This window comes from Melitaea cinxia, chromosome 23 (genome assembly GCF_905220565.1).
Source record: "Melitaea cinxia chromosome 23, ilMelCinx1.1, whole genome shotgun sequence".
Lineage (NCBI taxonomy): Eukaryota > Metazoa > Arthropoda > Insecta > Lepidoptera > Nymphalidae > Melitaea > Melitaea cinxia.
The window spans coordinates 12,674,023-12,687,024 of NC_059416.1; positions in this window are offsets into that span (position 1 = coordinate 12,674,023).

The window sequence follows — 13,002 nt, forward strand, 5'->3', positions numbered from 1 at the left end:
TATTGCGACATTGATATAGTTCGTTGTCGCTCACTGTCAATTACCACACAAGGCGTGTTTTGAGTTACACGGTTATTATTTGAATTGAAATGAAAATATTTTCTAAATAATGCCGCAGCACATGTAACGTTTCTTGTTGATGTCGTATCTTCACATTTATCGTTATCGTACGTTATTCTTTATATGAATGTCGGTAATTTTATTGAAATGTAAGATATTGTAAAAAATACTTTCATACTATTGTACTAAGTATTTTGTAATTTTACGATTTTTTTCTTAATAACACGCCTCAGTCGCCTTTAAATAAAATATTTAGAATAATATTACACAATGTAAATGCACAGAACGCCCTCATTATTGCTATATTTAAATTGCCTTTGGAATCCACTAACGGTTTATGTTAGTAGCGGGCGTTCTTAGCATTTTGCTGTTAAAAACTTCCCTAAAGAAATTTGTAATCAGCGCTAACACTTTGCAACTTGTTTCTTATCCACTTCAATCTAATGATACTAATAAAATCGATGGCTCCTAAGTATACTGAGTCAACTAACAACTTCTGATAATTTAATTTTTTAAGATATTAATAACATTCACTTCAATTCCTATCTACCTATGTAACAAAAAAATAAAGTTATTAAAAGTAAAGTTGACTCAGTATACTTAGGAGCCATCGAAATAAAATAATGCAATCGGTAAATTAAGTACAGAATAATAAAACATTAATTTAGTGTAGACGACAATGCAAAATGTTAATAAACTCTTAGTGAATAATAACAAATGAACGTCAGAGAAGTCTTCGTCTAATATTTAGCGATAATTACTCAAGCAAGAGTCTGGTTGCAAAGTGTGTACTTAACAATAAATGATAGCACTCTGTTATACTAACCTCTCGCGAAACCCTGAGCCAAACCTACCATAACGCTTCACTCTGGTTAGGATGACAAAGTACTTACGGTGAACATGATCTATTGAAACGATAACAAAATTAAAAAATAAGTAAAGCAGAGTCTATTAAAGTAAATATTTTACGATACTGTACAGAGAGTATAAGGTCTAATATTTATTATATTTTCGGTTATGTAAATATATTAAAATCGGTATTGTGTATATTGATTCTATACATGTACTTCTAGTAGCTCGCTGCATAGCGCGTAGGCGTCCGAGGGAACGCAGGACTTGCGAACTGTAGACATGTGTATGTTACTGATAACGGGGGCTCGAGAATTCCCAACTGCACATCAGGAAACTTTAACAGTACATTTTTTTGGCCTTCTATTCAGGACCTCTTTAACAGCTTGTGGATAAAGTTTATCGTGCACATCAGTTACAACGGCAGAAGTAAAATAGGGTTTTGTCTGTTGGATACCGTCATACGTCAGATAGCTTTATTGGCAACTCGTTAAACAGGCATCAACGTCTTCTTAATGTTTCAATTAATATTTTAAGCACAATAAAAATCACGATACATTTTTGTAAAGGATTATAACAATGTCTCATGAGTTGTCACTCATTAAGCTTATCAATAACGTCGTCACATGTGTCTGCAGTTCAGCTGTAATGATTTGTTAGTTTTAAATAGTCAAGTGAATGCTCCGTTCGTTATATAGGATTTACTTTTACAGCATGGAGTACACTTAAATTAACAAGATTTAGCTGATAATCATAGAATTGTTGCTATTTTCCTAATTCATAAGTCTGTTGGTTTTTTTTCCGAAATTGTAAATAGGTTTGTGGGTGACTTTGTTTCCTGGAAATACTTTATTTTTTTTTTTCTTAACAAAACACGTACAATTTATTTTTAAATTATGTACCTATATTACCTACAAAAATTAATCAATAAAGCACTTATGAAGCGTTCATATGATTTTTTATTATTCCTCATCGTCACACCGTTACGTTTTCCAATTGCTTTGAAATTTGCGTTCTACAGAGCGTTGTAGATAATTAAAGCAATTTATTGGACAATGAAACCAAGGTCGTCGGTGTTTGTATGCTAGCAGTATGTTACGAAATACTTGGAGCGATTTATACAAAAAGGTTTTGGTTAAACTAGAAATTATCCAACTGTTAACCATGTATAACAAAAAATATAGGCAATCTGTGCCTCCACTGGTAGGTAGCAAATTTATAAGTGATTGAATAATTCGACTTTTGCAATAACTACTTTTTTAACAGCAGTCAAAACCTACGAGTTAAGAAAAGGGTAGTTGAAACGATAATATTTAGATATATAATAAAATTAATTTAAAAAAATACCCCGATACAACAACCTGAGTTGCCTTTAAAAAGTAAAAAATAATTAAAGAAACTTAATCTTAAAGTACCTAAGTATGTACGAGTATTATTAATTCAAAAAAATACATCACGTTGGGGGACCGCTCTAAACTAAATGGAATATATATAATGGAATGGAATATATAATGGAATGGAATATATAATGGAATGGAATATATAATGGAATATGTTTTACAATTGAAATATCTTTGTATTTGACTATACCTAGAAATAAATAAATAACATAATAAATATAAAATCTTAAGTGTTTTTCTGTTATGACCATAAAATTTGCACAATACATAAGCGGCTAACTGCTAAGTCTAATGAATTTTTAATGATAAGAAAATGAACGTATTCTAATCGTCGCGTAGTACAACTTCCGAACGCACGCGCGCTATATGACAGCTGCTGTGATATAGAGAGGAGTGTTGCTCAGCCGTTTTTACAAAAAATATTTAACGATAAATGAGTTTCTAAGTTACACGTAAAATAATTTAATAAGAGAAGTGCTTGTAGTAAATGCTTGTATTTGTGTAAATACTTCTGTTTTGTGATGAAGCAAAAGAAACATTTTTAGCAAGTCGTTCGGTTTGCAGTGGTAAGAGAGCAACTCTAATAAAATGGGTGAGTACACCGGCATGTAATTTTTTTCTGCCAAATTTGTACATAAATACAGCACTTATTCAAATTAGAAACTTCCCAACTTATTTCTGTATGTCTAATAAGAAAATATTTTACACGTATTGCTATCAGCAGTTTGTTTTGTTGAAAATATCGATTTTTCTCATGCGGTTCTTAGAACAACTGGTTTAATTTATTAAATCGCTTCTATTAGTATTTTTAATTTAATATTTAATGCTTATAAATAGCAAAAAACAGGATGTAATCAAATCGTAATACTCGTAATTTTTTATAGCTTCTTTAATGTCGAAATTATAATTATGTTTTCTAAACATAACTACCTGTTTTATTATATTACTAGCGAACGTTTTATTACTGCAATCAATCTAGATTTACAAAATAAAAGATTCTATATTTTTTCATTTATATAAATAAACATAGAACTGAAATTCAAATAGGAATATTCTCGTAATTTTTACGACATGCGACAGTTTGATATTAAGTCACATAATTATTATAATTAGTGAGAGTGTGATAAATGATTAGTGTAAGAGCGTCAGGTGATAATGTCATAGCAGATACGCACACAAGTGTACATTTACTAACAGTTGTGTCCTTGAGGTGTTGCCACTAGGAAGCTAATTAACTTACATTGTTATTCTATTCATTCTTATTATTATTATGTTTTAAAGACTTTGAAATATTTTATATGTCTTTAGAGACAAAAACACAATTGAACTTTATTATGTAAAAAGTAATTGAACCAAATTTAAAATTAATAAACAAAAGTATTACATTAAATGAAATCAATTTGATACTAATATATCAATATATGGTAAATAAAAAAATTGATAAACATTAATTCACAGTCTGCCCAGCGTGGTGACTATGGGCAACACACATGAGTTCACACCATTTTTGCCTCTGGAGGCCTATGTCCAGCAGTGGATTGCGATAGGCTGAAGTGAGTGAGTGAATTCACAGTTACATCTAGACATCTAGTTTTTATCAATTCTTTTTTTTTTTTTTTTTTTTTATGACAAATAGGCAGGCATTTGACCACAATCTCACCTGATGTTAAGTGACGATGCGGTCGAAGGTGGAGCATGCCTGCCTAATAACAGCCTATTCACTCTGACCTTGAAGGCACCCAGATTGTATCGTTCGGGAAACACAGACGCAGGCAACGAGTTCCATTCCTTAGCTGTGCGCATCAGGAAAGTAGAGCCAAAGCGTTTTGTGCGCGTAGGTGGCATATCGATGACATAAGGATGGAACGATCGACCGCGCCTAGTGTCCCGATGGCGGAAGGTTGTTGGGGGAATTAGATCGTGTAATTCCTTCGCACACTCACCGAAATATATTCTGTAGAACACCGACAGACGAGCTACCCTACGCCGATGATCGAGACTCTGCAACTTGGTGTCTGTCAGAGTAGGGTCACCTATGAGTCTCTTAGCTCGTTTTTCCACCGAGTCCAAAGTTGCCAGTTGGTATTTGGCAGATCCATCCCAAAGATGGCAGCAATACTCCATACAAGACCGAACTTGTGCTTGATATAGTTGAAGCAACTGTTCTGGAGTGAAGTATCGCCTGACCTTAGAGAGAATACCTAGTTTTTTTGCTGCAGTTTTTGCTTTGGACTCGATGTGTTGCCCAAAGTTCAGATTGGACGATAGCTCTACACCGAGGAGCTGTAGGGAGTCGGTAATTTCCACAGAAACATCCCGGAAAGTTGGAGCCAGGTGTAAAGAGCTCCGTTTAGAGGAGAACACACACGCCTGTGTTTTTGTAGCATTGAATGTGACCAGATTGGCATCGCCCCATTCGGAGACTGCCTGGAGGGCGACGTTCAAGCAGCTGACCATATCCTCTCGACAAGACTGGATAACATCCTTACTAGCCCTCGCACTCGAAAAGTATCTGTCCGTCACTGTGCAGTCGTCAGCGTACCCAAAGGTACCGGGGACGAGCAGATCGTTAATATGCAGCAGGAAGAGGGTAGCGGACAAGACTGATCCCTGAGGAACACCAGCGTCGATAGCCTTTTGGTCCGACGAGTACCCGTCAAGGACAACTTGTATTGAACGTTCGCTCAGGAAGTCAGAAATCCAAGTGCAAAGGCCAGGTGGAATACCATATGAAGGAAGCTTGCTTATAAGGTTCGCGTGCCAAACCCTGTCAAAGGTTTCGATTAAGGTTTTGGTTAAAAATTCGAAGTAACTAGAGGATCTTTAGTTTGAGTCATGGATTGAATTGTGACTAAATAGTTATGATCGCATGTAATACAATAATGTTAGATAAATATTAAAATTTTTATACAAAAGGCTTAAATGTATAGACTTTCAAATATGTCTGTGTGAATGTAAAATGTTGGTCAATTATAACATTTTAAGTAAATTCTCCGTTCAAACCGAAGAACGTGTTATGATATAATTGTATATTATCACATAAAAGTGGACAAAAATTATTCCTATTATCAATTCAATGTAATATTTCATTAAAATTAATAATCAGCTGTCCTTACCAGAAGTAATTATGTTTATCATCATTTTAATCACTTATCTACTGCGACGCTCCCTCTTTCATAAATTATATTCATTTATTACACACCAAGAGTTATTCAAGCTGGTTTTTGCATCTTAATATATTATATCACATGTTTTGATAAGATACTGGTATTCATAAGCAATTTTGAAACAATCTGTTTTTGTATGAATTTCTTGTGCAATGTTGTTATTGCTTAAAGAAATTAAATAATTTTTCTTTAGTCATTTACATTTTAATATTATTTTTATCAGACAACAGTGAAAGACTGGAAATTTAAACGTGATTTTGTGAAGCTAATTTATATAGTGTCAGGTATAATAAATAATCCTTAACAAGTAGATAATCTGATATGAACATAATTTGCAGTGCTGCTTTGTACGAAATAGGTCACCAGTAATTAATGCAAACTCATTTCAGACTGCAGACATATTAATGACAATAAAAGGGGTTAACTGCCTTGCAACACACCCATATACTACAAAATTTTGTATTATGACTCAAACTAAATGGTGAATTCAATTTATTCAATAATAATTACGATTATGTGGTTCTTTAATGCAAATTTATTTAAATAAGTCACATTGAATAGTTTTTTAGTAATTTATTACTAATGAAATTAGTAATTTATTACCAATGAAATCTATCAACATTAATTTATAGGTGTGTATATTAGCTGTGTGTTTACAGCAGTAAAGAATGCCATTCCCTATCTTCCCGTGGGTGTCGTAAGAGGCAAATAAGGGATAAGACAGTTCCACTACCACCTTGGAACTTATAAAGCCGATCGAAGGCAGGATAACCATCCAACTGCTGGCTTTGAAATACACAGGCCGAAGACGGGCAGCAGCGTCTTCGATGCGACAAAGCTAGCCCTGTGGTCACCAACCTGCCTGCCCAGCGTGGTGACTATGGGCAACACACATGACTTCACGCCGTTTTTGGCGCGAACTTGTGGAGGCTTATGTCCAGCAGTGGACTGCGATAGGCTGAAGTGATGATATTTATAATTAGATGTAGTCAAGTTTTTCTCTGACTTTTGTCGAATACAGTTTGCTTTGTAGTTTTTCGATGAAAAGATGTTACAATTCGGAATGTGAATTGCGTCAGGATAACTAAACATTCTGTGTAAACCTATATATTCTCTGTGCGAAATTTTGACGCCATTAATTTATTAATAACTAGTATTTCATAGTATTTTTAATACAAATTCAAATGTCTGTAGAATTGAAACAGTCTGTTTGGTAATGTTTAGTGTAAATTACATTTTGCTTAAGTTTATTAGCAGTAACTTAGTTGCCAGCAGTGGCTCGCGTTCGGCTCGCACGTTACGTAATAATTTTCACAATAAACATTGGTCGTAATCGCAAACCTCGCTCACGGCGGCTAGTCAGGTAATGCAAGTTAATCTAACGACTATATATGCTTAAATTTCGTGTTCCATACCCATAAGGCGCCTCTCCGGACTCCGTCTGATCATAGTCACAAGACGATTCAAATTTATTCTTGAAATCGTAAAAGGCAGTCTTTTTGAAACTCGCAAAAGATTATTATAATAAGCAATACTATACCTAACCATTTTAATGACAAATTATTAAAGTAAAGTAAATTTTTTATATATTCTTTACAATAAACGTGTTTTTTCGCTTCGTTCAGTGTTCTTAGCTCAATAAAAAAAAGTTTTTTTTTTCATTTGTTATTTGTTGACGCTGCGAGTGCCATTGTTCATTATATTTACGGTCAATTGAACACCAAGCAAACACATTGAATATTGCCACCAACCAAAATTGAATATTGCGAATTTCACAGGTTCAGCGGAGTATCAAGATGTAACATTGTATGCATATATATAAACAGCTTGGCTTCTATTGACCCTGTGAAGACCCTTAACACATTTTTTTTTCAAAATAATATTGCGTAGGTATTTATAGACATTAATCAATTACAAACTTCATTTTTTTTTATTTGGTCTGTTGTTATGTTCTGATTATTATATTACACGTTACATCTGCTTCAAAATAGTAATCATTGTTATCAAGCAATTAATAGAGATGTATGTATACATTATGTATAGGGATTTCAATATTAAAGTAATAATATAATGAAAATAATTACCAAACTAGAACAGCAATATGTTATAAAAAGTTTACGATAAAACTTAATCGAATTTCTTTGAAATCCATTAGCCACGGTACGTGGAGCGGAAAAGTTCGTTACGAGTAATGTTTAGAGACCCGTATTTTGTTAATCCACGTTGCGAATACTAGATAGTATCGATTAGTCGGCGAAGCAGGGCTTCCGAACCGTACAAATTCCCCTTTATATTTCGCAAGCTGATAATTTTGGGGTGGAGAGATCGAACGTATAATTGGATTAGTATCAGCGCGAGTGCGGGACCGCGGCTCGCTTTAGTCTCATTAACTGTCATTAGCGTGGCGTTCAAACCTGGCTTACGGCAAATACGTCCGAGGAAGTGAGGTGTGAGGTAATCATTTATTCATGCGAAACCGTGGTCACGTGGTCTTTGTACCGATTTCGATTTATTTTCAAATGTTTGTAATCTGCTTTTGTCGCTATCTTCGAGAAGGCTTGTGAGCTTTTGACAATACATTAGCGCAGTGTTTACAGCAGCAGGCTGTTGAGCAGTCTGGGCGTTTTTTTTCTATTTTATTTATGGTCATATTCAGCAATATTAACAATGTCAGTCTAATTATACTCTAATTCTGGGCTTTCGTGGACGTTTCCAGACCCCCGTCGCAGGGTTTTTATCCTACTTGGAGCCCTATATCTAATAGTTTAAATATAGTTTCCGTACATACTAAGTACCGCTATAATATGTTTTTTTTTTCGTCAATATATTAAATTATTTTTAAATTTTTATACGAATTTCGTTTTCACAAAAACGAAAAAAAAAAGCAATTCGGTATAGTCATTCGAAGTGATGCGCCTTCAGACGTTTAGACTATTCATTTTTATGTATACAGATATAGGAAGTGGACTTTTAGTTACTTAGCGTGTCTGTCGTTATGTTTTTACTTTATTGTTAGTTTAGAATAAAATGACACGTTAACACGCTCATTCACGTACAAACCCTAGTCCTATTTGAATAACACATTTACTAAAACAATAAATAGTACTGTGAAAGTAATAAAGCATGTAGGGCGCATGTATGTGTGTGTATGTACTCGTAGTAATGTGACTGCCATATGGTCGGCCACATTTCGATCAGACAGTCGGACGCCAGATAAGATGTGTTTATATTCCTCAACGCAGCTTTATTTCTTTTATTTTATACTTTCTATAACGCAATGTTTTCGGCGATATCCGTTGTGTGGATTTCGTCTTGCATAAGACAAGCTTGGTAAACTTTTGTGATTATTTTCTCTGGTATTATGAATTGCATCGCTTTGGTTTAAAGTATAGGCTGCTATGCTTGCCGAAAGAATTATGGAGGTTACGACATTTTTAACACTTACGCGTTTTCCACATATTATATCAAGTACTACTTTAATGGAACCATTTTTGTTTTTTGTTTTTTCTAGCCTACGATCATACTTTAATACTTTAGACTAACAAATCAATATACTAAACAGGTTAAATCGACATAAACGATAAGCCAATCCAACTCTGAATGTAATCTAATTAAACTACGGTCTTAAATAGCAATACATGTTCTTATTTATATTTTACTAGCTCCCCGCCCCGGCTACGCACGGCTGCAATGCTAATACAATCAACAATTAAAGATACGTTAGAAACCTCTTAAATTATCAGTGTTTCTCTATTATATTATGCATGTAGTTTATATATGTAAACCTTCCTCTTGAATCACTCTATTTACTAAAGAAAACCTCATTAAAATCCGTTGCGTAGTTTTAAAGATCTAAGCATACAGACAGCGGGAAGCGACTTTGTTTTATACTATGTAGTGATTAACATATCTTTTAAACGCAATTTGAAACGAAGTTTTCTCGTATTGTTTAGTTTAGTTCAGCTTATGTGTTGACTATTATATTATTTAAACATTTCCGGGAACAGCTATCCTCGCTCGCTTGGGTCTCGGTTCGGGCGGGGCACTAGAGCCAGTTAGCTATACAACTACCAGTTATTAGAGGTAATTATTTACTAGAGCTGTAGTTTGTGGGGCTTTAAAAAGGAAACGCGGAAGTAGTCAACAGTTTGAAACTAAAGTACTTGTGATACTTTCCTACGGTTTGGTTAGAACTGTGTTCAGTTAAGCACAGTTCGTATGTATCAAGTAATTGTGTTTGTTCTAAAAAAAAACATTAATTTTTATCGTCAAGTGTCGTACAATACACGTTATTAGGGATAACTCAAAAAGTATTCGTCAGATCCCGCTCAAATTTAAATGGGACGAATGACAGAAGCACCAGCTTTCGAATAAAAAAAAAAAAAAACGTCAAAATCGTTCGACCCAGTAAAAGGTTATCAGTTTACAATCATAAAATATACAACCGAATTGAGAATATCCACAATTTTTTGAATTCGATTAAAAACTATTTGTTTTGCTCGCGAACCGTTCAATTTTGAGCCAATTTTGAGCTTTTTAACCGACTTCCAAAAAAGGAGGAGGTTCTCAATTCGACGGTTTTTTTTTTTTTTTTTTATGTATGTTACATCAGAATTTTTGACTCGGTGGAGCGATTTCGACAAATTTTCTTTTAATCGAAAGGTGGTGTGTGCCAATTGGTCCCATTTAAATTTATTTGAGATCTAACAACTACTTTTCGAGCTATATCTAATAATGTGTTTTTACTTGACGCTTTTTTCGTCGACCTACGTTGTATTATACCGCATAACTTTCTACTGGATGTACCGATTTTGATAATTCTTTTTTTGTTGGAAAGAAGATATCCCAAGTTTAGTACCATGATAAGGAAACCAGGATCTGATGATGGGATCCCAGAGAAATCGAGGGAACTTCTTGAAAATCCGCAATAACTTTTTATTAGGTGTACCGATTTTAATGATTTTTAATTTAATCGAAAGCCGAAGTTTATCATGTGGTCACATTTAAATTTCATCGAGATCTGATGACTACTTTTTGAGTAATCTTTGATAATGCGTTGTCACTTGACTATTTTTTCGTCGATCTACGTTGTATTACTCGTCTATGTAACTGAAGTCGGTTTTTTTTTTCGTTTGCGAGCAAACACAATTATTTGTTCCGCGTTTTTTTTAATATAGAAACCGGGCTTTAATATAAAATGCCATCGTCCGAATAGCGAACGCTTCTGTAAACGATTCGGAATTTCCAACGTTCGACGTGACCTACTGCGATAACCATCGTCCATCGCTCCGAGCGAGTGTTTACTAAATACAACGGCAGGAGGTGTCTGTTTAAGGTAATTTTGAAATACACGCGCCCACCGAATACTCGTTCCTTAAGATTTTCGTTTAAATTAGGGCCAGTTTCGCCTGCTGCTGATAAGGAATAGTCATCGGACATAATTATAACGATATCCAACAGAAATATATCTAAGTTCTTTCCGGTCCGTCATCAATCTTAACTTTATTTGTTAAATGTTTCCGTCCACAATATTTGAATCCAACAGTAGTTCTTAAATATTTTATGTGTGAAACATGCCTTTACTATTATATAGCTTATAATAATCAATTATTATTGAGCACCTCTAGTAAAAAATGAAACTGTAACAAAATTGTCCTTTAAATAGATAGTTAGATAATTTTCATACGTGTTTTCATCATGTGATTCATGTAGAATATAAAAAATGACATATATTCCTAGATATTCATTGCATAAAACCGCAATCATCGTGTTGATATAACAAAGTAGATGCCCTGATGTATTCCTAAATATTTCCTCATCTCTGCATCGTCATTTTTACTGTAAACCTTTTATCAATCTCGTGGTTGTCCTGTCATTTCTACCAGCACTACATAGTTGTAAGTCGGCCTAACGCCTGTTCTGACCGCAGGCCGTTGGCAATCTCGGCTGTGGCCCGGGTGCCAGTGCGTCGACGCGATGTGGCACAGGCGCGGTCCCAGTGGTGCGGTCACCATCACAGGTGACGGAGTACCCTCGCTCGCCCAAGTAGCTCGCTAGCTCTACTTTTATCTAATTACACTGGAGTTACTCGTGCACATATGTATTCTGCTATGGCTGCGTAACCCTTTATTTTGTCATAGGTGTGGTAGTATTTATTATAGATCGCATTAGTAGAATAAATGCGAAACAAGTCAGAAAGAATTATTTATTTTCGTTTTCGTATTCTACAATGGATACAATGGGTTTGTGATAACTAAAATATGAAATAAATACTTTCGATTGAATTTTACTTATACATCTAGAAAAAACTCCATCAATTGTAGTTCCGTATTCTTTTGTACTCTCATTTTTATTATTTGAGATATTTAAATCCAACGTGATCTTTAAAAATTAATAAGTTCGGGTACACTCGGCGGTCCCGAATTCACCCGACCGCGCCTTTCACCTCAGAGCGTGACGGGTCAGTTTAACTTATTGCCTACGAAAAAATGTGTGCGGTGCATTAATCTATAAATAACTCTTTATAGATCAATGGTGTGGTGCGCAAAAAAGTTTTCATTTCAAAAAGCTAATAAAATAGCTTGTTTACGGAATTACTTTGATAAAACAAATAACCCTTTTAAAAATTACGAATGCCCTTCCGGCTTCCATTTTTCTATCTTTTTCTTTAAATCAAGAGTGAATAGGCATTTTCTAGGCAAACGCTGATGGTGCCCTCTTAGGCTGCATCATCACTTGCCATCAGGTGAGATCGCAGTCAAGTGCTAGTCTATATATTAAAAAAAAAAACTTAATTTATTGTAACAATAAATTAATTAAAATAAATTTATGAAGATATCGCTATTTTTTCTTCTAAATGACTTTTATCTACTTATAAAATATAAAGTGTAGAACAGTAGACTAACATCATCATGATTCTATAATTGTATTATAAAATATAGATGTATAAAATTGCAAAATAATACTATGAACAAAAGTAAGTCAAATAACAATCAAATTGGAAGATATAAGTAGTACAATTTGTAAATGAATTCTGTTTCAGTCGAATTCATCAATCGATCAGCGCGTCACGTTGACATACCCGCGCACATGTCGACGTCGAATCATTACGAATTTACGATGAACCAATTAGAGAATGCCGCATTCATTGAAATTTCATACGAAGATATTACAATTGACAAAGGTCACTTGTAAATGCTTATTTTGGAATGTTTAAAATTGAGGCGAATGAACTAGCTCATAAAACAAAGGGACTTAAACCGTCTAGTATTAAAGTTGGATCATATATAGTCAAGCCAAGATTACGAAAATTACTTTGTTTAAGTAGGCTTGAGAATTTTTGAATCAAGTTGACGCTCACGCACACTTGGTACCTATTGCTCAAACAAAATGTTTCAGATGCGCCAAATACAGGCAGTATTTGGCGAAGAAATAGTACTCCTGGACTGCAGGAAGGGAACGCTTGTTTTAGTGGTAGTTCGCGAGAGTACGGAGCCTGCCCATAAGTCCTAGGTATCGGAGATATC